The sequence below is a fragment of the Brachyhypopomus gauderio genome, chromosome 9 (genome assembly GCF_052324685.1).
Source record: "Brachyhypopomus gauderio isolate BG-103 chromosome 9, BGAUD_0.2, whole genome shotgun sequence".
Lineage (NCBI taxonomy): Eukaryota > Metazoa > Chordata > Actinopteri > Gymnotiformes > Hypopomidae > Brachyhypopomus > Brachyhypopomus gauderio.
This window is the reverse complement of record NC_135219.1, coordinates 20,927,913-20,941,143: the sequence shown is the minus strand read 5'-3', so window position 1 is coordinate 20,941,143 and position 13,231 is coordinate 20,927,913.

Sequence of the window (13,231 nt, the reverse complement as noted above, 5' to 3'; positions counted from 1 at the left end):
TTTAGCTACATGATAACTTAATTGTCAACTTACTGAGCCATTATTAAGACAGTGGTCTGCTCCATGAAAGACTCTATAAAAGGAGCATACATCCATTAACTATATTGGTAAGCCTGATGGCTTTGGCAATAAAGCTTTCTAAGTGCAAATCTTCATATGCTCCACATTAGTTATCAAATATCACAACAAAGTCATGTGTATCGACAGCACAGCTAATATACTGCTCATGTCGTAGGCCAAGTGAGAGTGTGTTAGCTGAAAAGTTATCATTTTTATCTCAGCCCTCCTCCAAATGTAGCCGCTAATTAGCACTAGTGCCGGGCACATATGTTGCTAACAATGGCAACAAGAGAGCTGTTGTCTGGCAACACGGAACGCGTCAACAAATACCCTTTCAGGTGAGCAAATGTACAGCATAGGGAACAATTAATGCCCCCCGCAAAAAACGGTAAGATAGCCTTCAGACAGCACTGTCAAACACCACTGTGAATTCATGCCCACAGATATCTTTATTGCAATCATTAGAGGCATAGCAGTCAGGACCACTTCCTCTTCAACCCCGGATGCCTAAAAGCGTTAAGCCAATTCTTCCAGCGCTGGGTTTGTTTATCGCACGCTAATGACTTTTCGTCGGAGACATATGCCTCAGAACATCCCGTGTCCTCGAGTGTGTGTCTCCCATGGCTTTTTGAGCAGGGCTCACTGGCGTGGACGTCCACGCTGCGGCACACTGGCCCTGTGTCCTAAGGTGAGAGCACTGAGCTTCTGTCCTTTAACACAGGCCCTGTCCCCACACTGACCACCAAATGGGCTTCCACGTGATGTGTGGGCTTGTGGGACTGTAATAAACGCTTTTATTACTGCTTTGAATAAGAGACACAGGGCCTGATGTATGCTGTGGGCCATATTTCTTGTTTGGAAACCTTTCACACTACACTGACGAGTCTGACCACTTTCTATTTCCTTGACTTCTTTCAATTTACATGTGCATGCCTTCATTTTTTTTCTACATGGAACTATGCGCAGGTTAATTAATTCATATGATTTCTGCAATGTCTACAGAATGTGAGAGGAGACATGTGAGAGACCTTGTGTGATTGCTTTTAGTGGCACCACTTACCTGCTGAGGTAATTGAGGTATGTGGCACAGAGTAGCGTCCAGCTGCATCCATCGTAGGGGCGGGGCATATCGTAGGGGCGGGGCATATTGTAGGGGCGGGCTAAATCATAGGGACGGGGCTTATCGCGGCCCCTCTCATGTGGGTTTGCAACTCAAGTCAGCAAAGTGTCCGCACGGTCCTATGAAATGAGCACTCTCTGTTTTCCTTCAAGCATGTCAAGGCGTTTGCAAATGCGTGACCACTGTATGAACCACCGAAGTGACTGACAGGAAGGTACGTTGTCGTGGCAGTTGTCACACACACTGGAGGGCGTGTGACCTTTGACCTACCTGGACTGGTCTCGCTGACTTGAGAGAAAATTAAGGTAGTTGTGTTTTACATAAATGTTTGGGCAGGTTTCTGTCCAAATAATTCAGTATGAATTACCCTTATGGTGACCTCATGGTGACCAAAGACAATGAGTTGACTCATTTTATACTTAACACTGAATAAGTAAGGAGATATAACAATGCTAAAATTATACACACAGAGCAGCTCAAACCTGTGGTGAGAGGTCATACAGTTAATGAGGTTATAAAGTATGTGTTGTGTGTTATGTATCTAACCCTACCCACGTACATTTACATTTACCTTTAGGGCATTTAACAGATGCTCGTATCTTATATATAGTAGCATATTTCAAGATACCCTTGAGCCTGACTACTACAAAATTACAAGAATCATTTTCATTACCTAGTATAACAAATAATGAGGCTCAAACTTCAGCAAATGGAATTAAAACCTAGATGTGCAAATAACCATAGACAGATAAACATACAATTTAAAGAACAAGTGCTATCTGCCGTGTTAGTGGTCATTTAAGTACTTCCTGCCTGGGTCTCCTGCCTGAGAGCTCGGAAAACTCTCAGTGCTGTAACAGCAAACCAAAGCTGAGGAAGGAATGAAATATATATCAGCAACATGTGGTCAATATCAGAGTTCTGAGGGAGAGGATTAGAGGAGAAACTGGGGAGACGTTTAGGGCGTCGTTCGGAGAGAGAGATGAGATCTCAGCACCTGAGGGTCTGTTCCATGGGTGACAGGCTTGAGGCACTAATTAATGGTAATTAGAATTGCAGCAAGCTGTTCTTTGAAAAAAAAGGACTGTCCTGTCTCACGTTTCAGTGTTGAAACGTGAGACAGGACGGCACAATTAAAGAACAAAAAAACAACTCACACACTCTGAATGCCATCTGAATGTGTGTGTGTGTGTGTGTGTGTGTGTGTGTGTGTGTGTGTGTGTGTGTGTGTGTGTGTGTGTGTGTGTGTTTTCCAGTGCTTCAGCCTTTACTTGCTTCATTCAAATACTATATTTTTTGCTGGATTCTGCCCACCAACTGCTTTCAGTAATCTTTTGCATGTTTGTTATATATGAATAGATATTGCTTAAATAATCATAGCAGGTACAATAAGCCATTACACTAATTCAGAAAGCAAGGCCTTGCGGTTTATTGGCATGTTGAGTAATCATCCATACCCCATAACGTAATTAGCTGTTTCCATCTTCCAGAAATGAATTTCTGTTAGAAAAGAAATCAATACTACCTGTGTTACATCTTACTCCAAAATGCAGGAAGACACATTTTGCAAATGCACCTGTATGCTCATCAAATGAAGCTCCAGATTAAGGGTGAGATTAAGTGCCGTTACGTGTGTTCCACTCGGAAACTGAAGGGCTTCTTCTGCAGGTCCGGCGGTTAGATGGTGGAGTTAGGAGAGCAGTGATGGGATACAGAACACAGAAGATTAGGTCACATTTCATCAAGCATTCACATCAATCTTTTAACGCCATCACTGTCGACATGATTGACTCGTCTGTTCGAAATTTGAAAGCCTACAGGGGTCAAGATCTGTATCTCATTGCAATACTGAATTCTTAATGATTGCTTATAATAATGAATTAATAATGAATGTGTGAATCAGATGTAATCATATGATATGCTAGTCTGTTCTTTCATGGTAGATTATTTTATCTTATATGCTAATTTTATATTAATATACAGGAACACTATTCCCTTTACAGAGACATGTACAGTGAAGTAAGCATATATGCATATATATGTAGTGTGAATATCCAGGAAGCACAAAGCATGTCCGTATATATTTTTGTGTGTACGTGTGTGTGTGGGTGTGTGTGAAAATAAAGGCTATTATGATAGACAGCAGACACATCTTCTTTAACAAAGGAAGAATTTTTCATGTATTGCGTTATCTTGGCTTATCTAAACTGCGTTTACACACTTTGAGGGATGGACGCACATTTGAAGGTGTGCTACGATATTTGTCAGCCTGGCCCTCCGTGCAAACCCATAACATGGGGATATGCTCTGGTCATGTCGAATGGCATTTGCACATTGACTGACATATTGATCATTTTTATAGAGGCCATGTGTTACGACAGAGGTCAGGCATCTGGTCACCCCCCTGGCTATTCTCTCAGCATTCCAAGAAGCATCTTTAACAATTCAGCTGGAGTCTGAACAGCTGTCCCAGCAGACAGCAGTGGAGGAACAGGCAGCGTGGTATGATTGCTAATAAACAAGAAAAGCACTGAGCAATAATAGCCATGTCACCCGTGATATGTTTTATTTTAAAGTGACATATGTGTAGTGTTTCAGCAAGGTCTAATTCATTAAAATCGATAACTGATATCGGTCACGTTTAAAATCCGAGTCGCGTCATGCTGTCGGCACGTCGCAAATCTTTAGCGGCTGATGACTTTTCGGTAAATAAGCATTCGACGTGCCTGAAGTTATTCTGTAAGGTCTGTAATGAGAAGGGGATCGCTGTCATGCTCACTCACTTCACTGCCCGATAGCATCGGTCATAACAGAACTCTTTCTTACGATACAAAAATTATAAACAAGCCATCAGTGCGTTAGTTACAGCTGTTTACAGTTAACTGTGCGCTGTCGTTTCTGCCTCTCCTGGTGGGCGTGGCCAACTCGAGTCACACACATTCTCTAAACTGCCACTGTGCTGTAGAAGAGGCCTAGTAAAAAAGATGCCGCGCATACACAACTGCCTTTCTGGGTCATGTGTGTTTTTACACTGAGAAGACAGGTCACTGTAACGTATTGACCAGACAGAGAGGGATCCAACTGCGGAAGTATACCGCTTTTATTCAAATGAGTCACGTTTACAAGAAACACAAGTATCACTAGCGCTAGGTGTAGTAACAACAGCAGCGTTTTCGTGGCATGGTCAGGATGGTCCAGGGTCATAACGGGGGGGGCAGAATCCGGGAGGTACAGGAGGGCTAGGCAGGAGGCGAGGTCTGGAGAGAAAGCAAGGGTCAGAGCACAGGAGATCGAACAGGCAATGGAAACGCTTGGTATGCTGCATGGGAACGGCAATACTTCGCGACGAGGAAGTGGTGGGAAGGTGTATATATGTGACTGAAAAGGGGGCGTGGTAATTAGTAGCAGGTGTAGCTGGGAGGGACATATCAGACGGCATTCCTTACAGTGACGTTTATGACGGCTCCCCTTGTCCCCCCTGTCCCCCCTGTCCCCCCCCCGTCCTAGAGCCCCTGGCCGCCTCCTGGCTCGGGTCACTCTTTTAGCTCCATGCCCTTTGTACGTTTTAGCTGTTTAAAGAAAAGACAAGAGTTCAAGCAGAAGTAAAGTAGTAAAGAGTAAAAGAATATGAAGAAACACAAAAGTCAATATGGCAACAAAATGACTACTTAGTGGCACAGCGCCGACAGACGTTTATAGAAATCTGAATGGAAGTTTGAAGGTTGTTAGGTCCCTTTCTTGTATCGGGAGTTTGAGAGAAGAGAGCCGCTCGCTGGTGCAAAATCAATACAGATTTAATATGAACAGACAGCGATATGAGATCTGTAATCCAGAGGCAAAAATCAGTAAACAGGCAAGGGACAAAAAAGAAGAAGATGGAGCCAGTGGGCTAAATCCAAAGGCAAAAAATATGAAACGTGCAAAGGCATGACATCACCCTCCCGCCCGTCTGGGATGCAGAGTGGGCTTCCAAGGATTGGCTCAGTGGAGATACAAGATGAGGGTTAGGTCAAGATCCTGCTTGTCTGGTATCTTATGAGACTGGAGTCTGCTGCTCCATAATTAACATGTTGTCGGAAACATGAGCAGGAGGAGAAATCATCTCAGGGAATGCCTTACTAAGTTGTCGAAGCTACATGATGTTTCAAAAGCCACACATACAATGGAGGACATATATGTTAATGAGCATGTAACCTAAGTCTATAAGTAATCAAATGTAATTGCTTCTCAATACAGAAAAGCCGCACATAGCAAGGCTTAAGTTTACTGCTCCTCTACAAGAAGCATGTGAAGACAGATGTGATCTTCAGGAAAGCAGACAGGTACGGGGGGTGGTTTTGCATCTAGATCACAGCTTCTGGGTAATAGTGACCGTTTTCCCAAACCTGCATGTTGAACTTAATCCAGTCGGCTACAGAAGGCAGAAGAAGAATCTTGCAGGACAAAAAGGGAGCTCAGAGTGATCTGATACTGTAGCACACATGCCAAGGGGGTTTGACCGATCACTGACCACTAAATTGGGGCTGGTAACTGGAGGATAGGCTAAGATTTTTCCCAACTTATCTAGGAATGGGTTGTAAACCCTTGGAAACTGGGGGGCTCTAGTCACAAATAATGTCCTTCGGTAATGCCATATACATTTTGGAAGAAGTGCTCAGTGATTGCAGGTAATGGGATGAATATAATTGCTTTATAAAAGCGGGCTATAACAGTGTGAATGATACTGTTTCCATTGGAGGGAGTCTAATCAATGACAAATCACAATGTGAGACTAGGAGAGGTAATTCAAATGCTCCTAGCAGGCAAGGACTGTGCAAAGAACACGAGGAAACAAATAACTGGATATAACTGGACGCACCTTCCACCAATATCTCTGGGAGACAAGTGGTCAGTACATGCTGGATGACCTCAGTGGAGTGTTCAAAATTAGACATAGGTTCCTCCAACAGAGCGGCTCTAATAATCATCCAGTCCCCAATAAACACTGCCCACCATTCATGTGGGAAAGAGAACAGGTGTAGTGGGGATGTTAGGATCAGCTGTGTTGGTCTCATGTCGGGACAGTGCATTAACCTTTAGACTTCCTTGAGCGTGAATGATATGAAAGTGAAAACCTGCAAACTGCCATGATGAAAATATAATGATCATTGTGGCTGTTGAAGGATTAAGCATTTTGCTATCTTGAGATTCTCACCAGTATGATCAGGATGGACCAGTATGATTTGGAAGGGATAAGCATAACCTTCAAGCTAATGTCTCACTCTTCAAGGGCAAGTTTTATTGCTATTTGTTAAGCTGTAGTTGCTCTCAGACAGGGATGGTTTCTTAGAATAATAGGCCATTGCAAATAACCTGAGCAGCACTTACCAACCATTGAGACAAAACCATCCCCCCCACACCAATCACAAATGGCTTCTGGGGGTCTAGGGGTTTGAGAATGGGAGCCTTCTTCAGGTTATCTCAGCTTAAAGATTACAAAAAATATGTTTGGATCCACCCTTCAGCAGGGTCATTACTAATAAACCCCCTAATAAAACAGGTTACAGAGGGAAAACACAGGTTACTTCAGCATATTGGCCATAACAAGAAGAAATGTGACTAACTCATTAAGTTTACAAAAAAGATTTCATTGTGTAAGATATTAATATCAAGGTAAAGTTTTAACAGTCACCTGGAATGTACCTCTTTCCAATTCGACTTAAATGATGGGTGAATGCATCTTCTTGCCCTCTTCAGATGAATGGCGCCGAGGACCTTCTCTGTTGCACCACCAGCAGGGCCTTATTAACATTTACTGCTTGGTGAAACTGCTTAACAGTTCTTCCCCAGACCCACACACATACACACACATACACACACGTATGCACAAATGCACATGCTCCACACACACCGACATCTGAGTGTGGGCCCAGTTTAACTGACAACTATTTATGACCATTTCCGTGTTCCTTCCAAACACCGTTATCAGATGAGAAGCACTCTACGCATGCATTACGACACCCACAACCCACTTACATCCGCATCTGCACACCGCAAATATAACTCTTCACCGGACGAGTTCTGTAATACAAATCTAATCACAGAGCCTGGATGAAACTGAAAGCCATTAGGAATATCCTTATCTGCATGCCTCCGTCACAGGGATCATAGACAGTGTAATGTATACTGCCTTTGAGTGATACACTACGGCAATCGCCACTTGCATGTCATCAACCTTCTCTATATGCTCACAGAATTTGCTGCCCTCAACTTAAATTACCTAAAACATCTAGTGAAATCCAGAAGAACTGTGTCCTTGAAGAAGGAGGATAAATTCAGTATTATCATTTAGATTGAGTGCAAAGCTAATCCTCCAAAGGTCTAACTGCCAACTCAAAAAACAAAAAAAAAATTGGTGCTGCTATACTATAGTAATACAAATTAAATGTTCAACTATTTACAGGGAGCCATGTATTAATTTTGTCAACAGTGAGCAACTCTGAGCCCCAGAATTAATTATCAGTTTCATTTTACAAAATTATAGGTTCGTAATTAAAGTGGACAGTGAACCACATGTGGGAAAGGTCATTTTACTGCTCTGGGATTCAGTGTGAGTTTAGATGCGAATAGGACAGGTCTGACCCAGGTGCGATGGAGTGGGTGTCAGGTGGGGATGTGGAGAATGAGTGTGAGGAAACTGAAAGTCTGTCAGACAGCCCGACCCACCAGCCACAGGGGCCGCAGGGGAACTGCAGTCCTCCAGCCGGCTGGAAAACCAACCGCTCATGCTTCTACTAAACCAAGCTGAGAGAAGCTTCCAGAATGAACAGTAGGACAATCAACAATGCTTACAGCAGTAAACCAAAGGAGAACCCAAACAGTATCTCAAGTGATAAATGTGTTTGTTCCCTCTCTCCAATGTGTTGCTGTGAGCTCAAGTATGAGAAAGGTGCTATATAAATAAAACTTCTTCTCCTTCTTCTTCTTCTTCTTCTTCTTCTTCTTCTTCTTATTATTATTATTATTATTATTATTATTATTATTATTATTATTATCATCCTCAAAAAAATTAATATTCTAAATCCTCATGACATTGTGGCATGTATTTTTGGAGGAAGAGATAATCACATGTGCCTCCCCTCCCCTCTTCCTCAGAGATAACCAATCAACCCCAGATAAATGAGATTTTTGTTCTTCTTTTCACTTCATAGGTTTCTGATTATCTGTAATACAGATAATCTCAATTTAATAGAGAATCCTAGAGATTCATATCAATCAGATAGTATGAAGTGTTCATTCGAAAGGCATGATCATTATTTAAAAGAAAGAAAACAAATAAAAAATAATAATTGGGTTAATAACAGCAGGCTTTTTTACAGCAATATTCTTAAAGAAGTGCCTTTGGGAATTGTTTACAGAGTTGTTTTGGTGATTGAAATTAAGCTTAAACAGTAGTTTGTAGCCCACTATCAAACATCTCAGCAGAGCAAATGAATTGCATTTTAGGATTACAGATCCTTTGTATGTATACTGAAAGTGGAAAGAGAAATACGTAAGGTTTCTTGTGCTTTTATGGCAGTTTGTATTTTTAATTCTAATTTCATTCTATAAACTTTTTTCAGATTTAGCATTTTCAGTTTTAGCATTTTCTTTTTTTCTGACCAAGCAATCAGAGAGGAATCCAAACAATACACACATGCACAACATTTTGTATGGCCTTAATCACGAATAGTTTTATTACGTACCCCACTGGTCCTTGTAAGGTTCCTCTTCAAACTGATTGAAGGGTCTCCTTCAGCACCATGGATAGCACCAGACAGCAACATCTTGTATAGGAACATAATGTGAGATTTAGGAAGCAGTAACTGAATGCCCCACCGAATAAAGCAGGCTCAGCATGTGAGCTTTGCGTTGTCTTTAGAATAACCTTCGTTTGCAAATCAGTACCATTTGTATGCCAAACACCATAGGGTATGCATTTATTGAGTTAAAATCACCTTTTCTATCTTGTCCTCTGTGAAAAACACCTTTCAGTTTGGATTTCATGGATGGCCGATGCAATCTTTTTTCCCTCAGAATGGGTTTAGGTTACGCTCCAGCCCAGCTGTTGCTGTCGCTCCTCCACATTATTGCCATGCAATAAACAGGCAACAGCGCAGTTTAACTCGTAACTGCAGGGCCCGCAGATAAACATCGTTCGGATGGTAGTAACAAAGGGGTTTAGGTGCAAAAAAAAGTGATATTTCGCAAACGATGAATTGAAAGAATAAACACGTTATGGCCTCACGCAAGAAACGCTCACGGGATCAGAGGTGATTGTAAATCATATGAATGTGCAATTAAAGAATGAGTCTGTTTGTACAAGTTAATTCTCATTCGAGTGATTTAAAGAGTCTTGCCAAATGACCAATTTATTTGTTTTCAAAATTTTCTCTTAGGCAAAAACTAAATTTATGACACAAACCAAATCTATGTCATACACAGCTGTTCCCCACAAAGAAAAACCCATATGGACTAAAGGACCGTGTCTATTTAACTTTTCTATTTAAACAGCCTGAAGAGAATTGATTTTGAATATAAAATTAAAGCTGATGTTTAGTAATTCTGTGTTTATCCTATTTGACACCAATATTTAACTTCTGCTATTTTCCTATGGCTAAATCTAAATCACAAGTCCTGCTGTGTTTTGATTTCACATAGCACTGCCTATTCATTTTACACAGTGACAAATTCATCCTTAAATAGAATTAATTCATGCCAGTTGACAGTTAGTCATGTTGAAATGGTCTGTCGCTGTTTAGGGCAGCATCAATAGTTGCAGCACTGAAGGGTGCGGCTCACACATCACGTTCTGCATCACGTTTCCACGCTTTTCTTCCACTTGACGAACTCCCCTTTGAGTCTTGCTTAGGTTAGGATGTGTTTGATCAGATGTCAAATGTCGCATGAACGTAGCTTTTTACTTAAGCCACAATTTGATGAACTTACGGGCTTTGGCTGAATCTGATGTGACACAGTTCTGTGTTCTGTGCAGTTCTGTGCAGTTTATGAGAGCGGTATGAGAAATTTACGATGAGAATATGAGAACGTGTGTGAGGCCCATGGAATAATGTGCATGCAGTAAGTGACTAGTTTCAGTTCAACTCCATAACTGCAGATCTTGGAGGGCTTTTAAGATAATGGACTGAAGTAACAATGCGACCTGTGCCACTTTATGGTTATTTTAAGCAATGCGGGAGAGCATGTTGACGGAGTTGCACTGTCATCTCAGTCTGTCACTGCTGATGGTATTAAGATTGATGAGGAACTTTGCAGCCTTCACACAAAAAGAAGATAATCTATCTCAGCGTGGTCTACTGGGAGCAGTCGTAGCTAACGTGACGTTATTATAGAGCGGCATGATGACAGGTGGCACGTCATAAATCTCTGTCACATTCACAATTCTCTGATCCTCCATCTCAGCTCTTGCTTAGAGACGTTCATTTCCATACAGAGTCATGTGAATAATATTGCACCCTTCAACAGTCAAGTCAGAGATTTTCCTGCCCTAATAATAAAGTGATGAAAGTTCTGAACTATTCCTTTCCCGGTTTTGTAACAGGATCTTAAAACGAGGCCAGCACTTTGTTTGCATCTCGTCTGACTGTGCCAGTCCTGCAGGAAGAGTGACAGCAGATTGGATCTAAGACCATTTTGACTGATGAGCTGCAATGAGGCTAATTGAATGGAGGCAGTAATCAGCAGGCTGCTGGATTGGTGATGTGGGCGAGCGCGGAGTTCTGGCTCAGGACGGTGATTGCAGGAGCCAAACTGCTGTGGATGAAGATACTGGAGCAGATCTTCAGCAGGCCGATTCAGGACTCGCATGCCGCGCGGCCGATTTGGGCCGGGCTTGGGTGGAAGGCGTCACGGAGATGTAACCCTGGTGAAGGACACGGTTCTAGAGCAGATCCTCTCCAGGACTCCCGTGCACTCTTCTCACCGCCAAATCCGTCGTTGGACTCCGGGGTTAAAGCGGCCCGCGGCGCAGGAAGCAGACGGCAGGGACCTCCGGCCTGGAGCTCCGGCTGACGACAACCTTCGTGTTCAGCGGCCCGGCGCTCCACTCCCGCACCAACGGTGCCGTCAGGCTCCGCTCAGACCCGAACGTCATTGTCTGCTGCGGTTCCTCTTTCCTCCGTCCCCTCATCCTGCAGCCCCCGAGGCTGCGAGGTTCAGTCTGCCAGATCCAACACCTGACATCTCCTCCCCCCCCTTCTCCCTGCCAGCTTTGGTGACATCATCACCCGGGCCGCCAACAGGTGTCTCAGCCAAATCGGTGAGCCACACTCACTCAGCCATAACACCCTGTACCACCCAGCTTAGAGAAAGCAGAAAGCTTGGGCTAGGAAGCCAGAACTCCTTGTGAAACACACGGCGTAAAATGTAATCTCCTCATGAACTGCCTTGGTACATCAGCGGAAGACTTTTCCCCCCAGAACGAGGAAGATGGCTGGAAATAATTTTCTCATCAGAAATGTGGCAGATTGTTTGAACTGTGAAGCAAGACTACAAAGGGCAAGTGACGTGCTGTTCGCTGAAACAGCGGGACTCCGCACGCACTCAATGCTCATATTCAAAACAGAATGTAGCAGTAATCTAACCGCAACCCATGATTTTCCTTTCTAGAACTTTCTCAATGGTAGTGGGAGGTTTGGTACATAGAGCATTGAGAAGAGGAGACTTTTGTTGGAACCAGTAACTACAAGGCAGTGCAACACTCTCATCACCAGTGGGGGGTGCGCAGTGCCACAGAAACTGCCCACTGACTTGGTTTCCCTTGTGATTACTCACTGAACAAGATCTGAGCTGGACGGTCACACTATTCTGTACCATCTTTAATAGAACAAATAAATAAGCTATGATATTTACAGTTTTTGTTAAAGATGGGTTGTTAAAGTTTCACATGCCAAATATCGTAACACACTTAAACACAATGTTAGCCAAGAAGAACATGAACTCATACTTGCGAGATTCTGCTGTGTCCTGCTGAATGAACTTGTTGACTTGGCCAGTTTCACGTGTGGTTATTTTCTCCCTCTCACCGCGGTGAACACGGCCATTACTCCCAGACTTGTGGAGAATGAAGGACACGCTGTTAAATGAAGCTACAAAGAACTACCAGGCAATTTGCTCAAATGACTCATACTGACACCAGAGAAAGTCATTTTGCATGTGTAAGTTTAGCGAGTGATGTTCATAACATGAAGCACTCAGAAACACTGAAGTCACTCTGTTAATGGCTGCATGAACATCTACATTGATGGTGAAGGAGTCCAGGGCGAATACGGCGTGAAGAAAACTACAAAACCGCAGCTAAAAACTACAATTACCATCTTTACTGGGCCAGTAAAAATACACATTTTGCTCATTTATGCCAGTGACCTTTTGACATTTGCATTAACATGTGCAGTATGTAGCAAACACTTTAGTCCAGCACAACTTAGGAGAGCTTCCTTGTCTCCTGCAGATCTAAGTAACATGTAGTAACTAAGTAACATCACTCTTCCATCAAACCCCTCATGTCCTGGTCAACTTGACTGACCTTACAGCTCGTCACATCAAGCCCCCGCCTGTCAGTTATATCTCTTTTTTCCTGTTTACCTTGTTCATGTCCTTGTGTTTACCATGTTCATGTCCTTGTGTTTACCATGTTCGTGTCCTTGTGTTTACCTTGTTCATGTCCTTGTGTTTACCTTGCTCATGTCCTTGTGTTTACCATGTTCATGTCCTTGTGTTTACCTTGCTCATGTCCTTGTGTTTACCTTGTTCATGTCCTTGTGTTTACCTTGTTCATGTCCTTGTGTTTACCTTGTTCATGTCCTTGTGTTTACCTTGCTCATGTCCTTGTGTTTACCATGTTCATGTCCTTGTGTTTACCATGTTCATGTCCTTGTGTTTACCTTGTTCATGTCCTTGTGTTTACCTTGTTCGTGTCCTTGTGTTTACCTTGTTCATGTCCTTGTGTTTACCTTGTTCATGTCCTTGTGTTTACCTTGTTCGTGTCCTTGTGTTTACCTTGTTCATGTCCTT